Here is a 7,145-nt window from a genome sequence, read left to right as displayed (position 1 = left end):
TGATGCCCAAGGATGCCTACTGAAGCTTGAGAGCCCAAGAGCTACTATCACTCGAATCCTGGCAGTTTCAGGGTCCTCCAAAAGAACCACATGGTTTCCCTGTTGACCCCAGTTTGTTTGTGGGTGCTGAATTATAAACAATCTCTTTGTAAAGTGCTGTGTAATATGTCCTAAGGCATATTCAAATATATATATATCAGTACTCACATACAGTATAATATAGAGTCACCTTTATTGACTAATTGTTCTTAATCACCATTTGGAAACACATTCAGCCAAATCCACATAAAAAGTGAAAAAGAAAGAATCCATAAAGTGTAACAGTCATAATAACCCATTTTGACTGTATGTTTCTGACTGTATCCATTTTAAACTGGTCGTAAATGCAAATACCTTCTTGCTTTATACAAAGACTTGTCTTGTCCATTAAAGGGGAACTATCGTGAAAATGAAAATATATATTATAATATTATAATTATAAAATATTATAATATAAGCTTCATTGTACAATCAATTAAAAAATCTGTACTGTTTCTGTAATAATCAAGTTTATCTTCGCCATTCCTTTCTCAGCATCTGTTTCTCTTCATTCATGCAGGAGTTGTTTGTCAGATATTCATTGACAGTTACATCCAATATATATTATGGGGGGGGTCATTTCCTAGCAGATTTATTAGAGCTCATGCAAATAACTGATTCCAGTACAAACAAAATCTAACAAAATATCTGCCTTTTGCACAAATTCTGCATGTAGAGAGACGTGATGTCTGGTGATTTCAATAGAGTGAGCTCTCATACATCTTCTAGGCAAAAGAACCCTCCCTATAAGATATATTGGATCTAACTGTCAATGAATATCTGACAACCAACTCCTGCATGAAGAGAGTATGAAGAGAAACAGATGATGAGAGAGGAATAGTGAAGATGAACTTGATTATTTCAGAAATGGTACAGAAATGGAATTGCTTGCATTCAGAAAGTTTCTTATTTCAGTATGCTGAAGCTTATATTACATTTTCATTTTCGCTATACTTCCCCTTTAATGGTAAAAGATAACTTTATTTTCCCATTAAAATGGTCACATTTAAACTGAGAGTTTCCAAACAGCTTAAGGAAGAATAACACATCTTGGAAAGGATTTTCTACCCAGGTCACCTGAAAATATTAATGTATTTTCCTTTCTCCTTCCGTAGTTTGTATGTTTTCCAGTGTGTTAATAAACCTGGAGTATTTGGTATAATTAACACACAGATCTCTAGAAATCAGCGACTGGACATAATTGCTTCTCTTTTTCTTTACAAAGTAATTTGAGGCTCAACCTAAAGATTTTAAGCTGACTGGTCAAATATAAAGGATGTCAGAAACAGTGACCGTTGACATGCCATTCATGGAACATTCAAAGAGATCAGGCTTGAATGCCCCCAACTCTCTCATTGGTAAGATCAGCTATCATTGAGACACAGTGTAAGTCAGCACTATCCATTGAGCCTGCTATGACCTTAAAATCATTGCTCCTGGGGCTTGTTCTTCCACCAATTAGTTTCTGTGCAGCCTGCAAATCCAAAGCTCAGTAAATGCACTAGTCTCTCATTCCACAGTGTTGATGAAGTGTGTGTGATGGCTTGCTATTCACAACTTGACCCTTCAAGCTGATCTGTGTAGAAATTAAGAATTCATGCCCTCTGAGCATGTTCCTAGTTATAAATGTTTTTTTTCTTGGCTAATGTGCAGATGTTTGATATGCAGTTAGGAAGTATGGACTGATAGGGAGGGGCTTCTATTGTTGGCGTAGCCTGACTTCTGCTAAACATTAGGTGTCCCAGAACTAGTTCTTTGTGACTTTAACTGATGAAATAAGTATAACAGCCCCCCTGGGCAGGTCCGGACTGAGAATTAAAATAGGCCCTGGCATTTCAGGTACACAGAGGCCCAATCATCCCACATAGAGGCCAAAACAGCCCCAACAGCCCACTAAATACTGACGTTCTATGGGACACGTTTCGTGTCCACACAGGACACTTAATCATAGGCTTAATCTGTTCTATATGCCTCACTTCACAGCTAGAAACCTCACCATGCCTTGACCCCATGGAGCAATACTTATAGTACATGTAGGGGCAGATTTTTTTTAAGGTTCGAATGGTAAATTCAAATTCTTGAGTTGGACTTTTGGTCAAAACTCCCAAATTCGAGTAGGAAAAAATCCAAACTTGAATTCGAATTTGAGATTTATCACACCTCGACCCTGGGACCAACTCAAATTCAATAGTACGCCACCTAAAATCTGAGTTCATGTAGAAGTCAATAGCAGAGGTCCATTGACCCATTTGAAGAAGTTAATAGCCTTCCTGGTATTCAAGGTTTTTTTCGGAGGAAAAACAAATCGAGTTGCGTTGGAATTCGATTTGGGTTTTTAGGGTCGGTAACATTCGTTCAAGTTTTTCCTTAAATAAGATACCATTTCGAGTTTCAAGGTCATTTGTGGTAATTCGAGTTAATTCGAGGTGAAAAAACCCTCGACCTTTGATAAATATGCCCTGTAATGCACGACATACAGTAAATAGACAAACAAAATTCACCACTTTCTTCTTATGTAAAGCGACCAGGTGCACTTCAAATGGTGTCCCCACTTCCACCAACTTCAATAATCCAAAAATCATAGTAGACAGCACCAGTCTTGAAGATTATTTAAAAAAGCCTTTATTGTTACTTCATGGCTTTATCATCTGAACAAATGCAACAACGTTTCAAGCCAAATGGCCCTTTATCATGTACAACATGCAGTAAAGCCATAAAAGTCCAAATGTGGCAACCAAGATATAATACGGGGAATAGAGTAGCCTGTGCTGTAAAATATAAGATATTTTAGAAGTCTCCAAGGCATTCAATGACCATATAAAGGCACAAGACCACAGGACAAGTCCTTCAATACAGATAGTAGACTTTAAATCTTAACATATTTTACAATAATATTTCTTATATTTCTTACATAAATGAATCGAGTGACATCACTAAGCACCATTTAAAACCAATGACATCACTAAGCAGTGATTATAAGAATATAATACACAAAAGCCATGAATATCCTGTAAATTATATCCTTATAAGGTGAGTTCTGATGTCATCAGTTATAAACGGTAAGTTCTGATGTCATTTCTGTCGCATGACTCACTGAAACTTGTGTATTGTAATAAATAAAGTACCCCCTGTTGCAAAATATAAGGGTATTAGAAGTTACGTCGGAGTTCCATGACCTGTATAAAAGCACTCGGCCTTCGCCTCGTGTTTTTATATGGTCATGAAACACCTCTGTAACTTATAATATCCTTATATTTTACAAGAGGAGGTACTTTATTCACTTTATATTTTACAGGTTATTGTGTGTATTATAGGAAAGTACCTCCACCTCCCGAGCCTTTAGACCTGTGTCGATCAGACGTAGCTCGCTCTAGTTGACCCTAGTAGATCATTGCTTTAGACTTTATGTTTCTGCTGCAGTTTTTGAAGGTCATCTGCTAATATCGTTCAACAACAGATTAAGGGGGTGCTGGATGGCCTGATACAATTTTTAATCTTTTCAGGCGAAACTTCATAAGAAGAAGAAACAAAGCCTGGTACACAAGGACCTAACAAAGCCATCATGGCCCCTAGGTTACAGTCCCGCTACTCTTATAAAGCCATGTAGGCTGTGCCTCTGCACTACACTATGGAGCTCAGCTGGCAAACAACATTTAGTCCCTGTCTGGAGCATCATCTGCAAACTCTAGGGTACTTCATAAACCAAAAACCTAATACATGAAGCCATAGAAATATGCATTTTGTCCTGCATGCCACTTCCATGCGAACATTGCGTATCTCTGACCTGGGAGCACAAAGTAGTAGATTAGAAATACTTTTATAGAGCCTGCATGGATAAAACCCAAATGTTCCCTGCAGTAACCGCAAGCAGACACACTTCTCTTTATATAACCAGCTGCTGCCTTAAAGGGAAAAATGCAAACCGCAGAAATGTTTAACCACTTACATCCCGGGGCTGGTAAGAGCAATGGCGCGAGTTAGAGCTCTAATGTCGTTGAACAGTTTAATTAATGCAATTTCTGAAAAAACTGATCCACGTTAAGGGTTTCTGTGCTTTCACAATGGTCTTAATCATTTATTATATTTGTATGCTGATAATTTGCATGCCGATATTTTATTGCTGTATGAGTAAGCATTGTTTTTCCTGCTGCAACCAACGAATTCCTGCTGTGAGCCCCAATTGCATTCCCAAGCCCTTGGGAATGTAATTAGGGGAGTTCAAAGAGATCAGCTATTAGCCATGTTATGGCAGGCTTGCAAGAAGGACTTTGTTGCACCTTTAAGATTATATATCTATTTATTTTTTTGGCATGCACAAAAAGACTCAATAACTCAGGGAAGCTCATGACAGCAATGCTATTGGTGCCCAGAAATTCTAAACTCTGGTCTGGAAGTGCCAGTAGCAGGATTGTTATGCACTTTACATGCCATCAGCCTTACAAATTGCTTTTATCTGACAATTGCTGGGAAATTTGATGCTGCCTCCTCCTCAGAGATTAAGCATTGCTTATTTTATATGAAATAGAGTATTGCTAATACATGCAGGTCCCAGCATTGTGTTCAGTACTTTTTGGAGCACCCAGTGACTTGCTCATTCTCCCAAACCAACCCCACCAAGTGGAAGATTAGCTGGTGGAAAGGTGCAAATGTTTGGGCTCCCTTAATGCCTACTGCTCTCTTGATAAAGAAAGAAATTATGATGGTATATTTATATGTATACATATTTATATATATATATATATATATATATATATATATATATAATCCACGAGACAGCCAGCACTCTCGTTAAATGGTTTAAGGTGCCTGGGTGCAGTATCAAAATTTCGATATATACCCAACAAGAAGAGGATCCGCACTCACAGGTCTTAGATGTTAAGTACTGTATTGCATCATCATTTTGCATCAAAACTGGTACAGGTATGGGATCCATTATGCAGAAACCTGTTATCCAGAAAACGCTGTATTATGGGAAAGCCATCTCTCATACAGTCCACTTGAAACTAACCATTTTTAAAATAGAATTTCATTTTGTCTGTAATAATAAATCAGTACCTTGTGATAAATAGCATCTAAGCTGCACAAATCTATTTGGTTTATTTCATGTTTAAATTATTTTTAGAAAATATAAGGCATGGTGATCCAAATTATGGAAAGATCCCTTATCTGGAAAAGCCCCGTTCCCAAGCATTCAGGTTAATAGTTCCTATATTACATTATGTCTTCTTCAGAACTCAACCAAACATCTCCAGAGTATCTGACAAATAACTTTGCTCCATCAAAACAAGAAACACCCAGATAAACCTATATTTTTGTACAATTATACTTTGACAATCCCAGTTGAGGGGCAGGAAGAGATTTCTCCAACTGATATAGGAAATAGACACAACTATGTGATCCCTTATACGGAAACTCACTATCCAGAAAGGTTCAAGTTATTGGAAGGAAATCTCCGTAGAGTCCAGGTTAAACAAAGAACTGTAATTTTTAAAAATGATTTTAAGAATGACTTTTTTAATAATAATAATAATTATACAGTATGTTGCATTTGATGGTAACTATGCTGCATAAATCCAACCTGGTGGCAAAACAATCCTGTTGGATTTATTTTAGGGATGGACTGAATCCACTATTTTAGGATTTGGCCGAACCCCGAAATTCTTTGTGAATTATTTGTCTGAATACCGCACCTTAATTTGCATATGTAAATTACGGAGAGAGTAAAAACATTTATTTAACTTCCTTGTTTGTGTGACAAAAAGTCACCTGATTTTTTGGATTTGGCTTGGAGTCGTCCGAATCCAAATCCTGCTAAAAAAGGCCAAATCTTTGCCAATTACTGAACGAATCCTAGATTTAGTGAATCGCTAGTTTATTTTATATTGAAATTAGTTTTAGCATTGGATTTGGTTTGGCCAGGCACTTGGAGTTGGCCAAATCCTACTGAAAACGGCCAAATCTTGGCCAATTCCTGAACCAAATCCTAGATCCAGTGCATCCCTAGTTAATTTTATGTTGAAATGAGTTTTAGCAGACTTAAGATATGGGGATACAAATTACTGAAAGACCCCTTATTCGGAAAATCCCTGGTATCAAGCATTCCGGATAATGCTTGGCCTAATATTTTGCATTAGGCCCATATTCTGACAAACCTCCTAACATCCATCATCTCCCTGATGGCATAATTCTCTACTTAAACAGCAGGGAGAAGGGCCCAAGAAAACTTTAAGTCATATCATTGTATCAACTAGTGATAAGCGAATCTGCCCCGGTTCGCCGCAAAATTCCCAAATTCGGGCACAAATTCATAAAATGGCAAAAGATTTGTGAAACACATTAAAGTCAATGGGCATCAGAAAAAAATTTCTGCTCGACAATTTATGTGTTCGACAATTTGCATTAAAGTCCAAATGCATTAAAGTCAATGGTCATTTTTCTTCTCTCAACTTTTTTTGTCCAAATGCATTAAAGTCAATGGATGTTTTTTCTCTGCAACTTCTTTGTGTCAGCAAATTTTGCTGCAAATCCATGGCAGGTGAAAAAATTCGCCCCCATCACTAGTATCAACCAATGTCTTTTTCAACATTTAGGGGCAGATTTCTCAAAGGTCGAGGTGAATTTTCGAATGAAAAAAAAAAAATCAGATTTCCAGCTATTTTTTGTGTACTAGAGAATAGTCCAAATTCGATTCGAATTTGAAAAAAATTTAAAAATTTGAATATCGAAATTTATCATGTACCGTATAAGCAGAACCAAATTGTACAAGCGAGGTATAGATATCGAATGTCAACAAAGTTACAAAGGACTAGATCAGAGGGGGTGTCCACAAACTGACCAATTGGATTAATATATACAAAAATTGGGACTAAACCCTCTCCTCTTGAGAAAGCCACGCTAGTGGCGAAATGGCTGTTGAGGTGCAGCGCCACGCCTGCCGAGTTGGGATTTCCTTTCGGAGGTCTGCGATGCGATAAGCAAAGGACACATGGAGGGTTGGGTGACTCATCTGGCTACATGGAGGCGTGGTGGTGAATGCATGGGACACTTGGTCCGTAACATATTTATTT

Source organism: Xenopus laevis, chromosome 5S (assembly GCF_017654675.1).
Source record: "Xenopus laevis strain J_2021 chromosome 5S, Xenopus_laevis_v10.1, whole genome shotgun sequence".
NCBI classification, from domain to species: domain Eukaryota; kingdom Metazoa; phylum Chordata; class Amphibia; order Anura; family Pipidae; genus Xenopus; species Xenopus laevis.
This window is presented reverse-complemented; position numbering follows the sequence as displayed.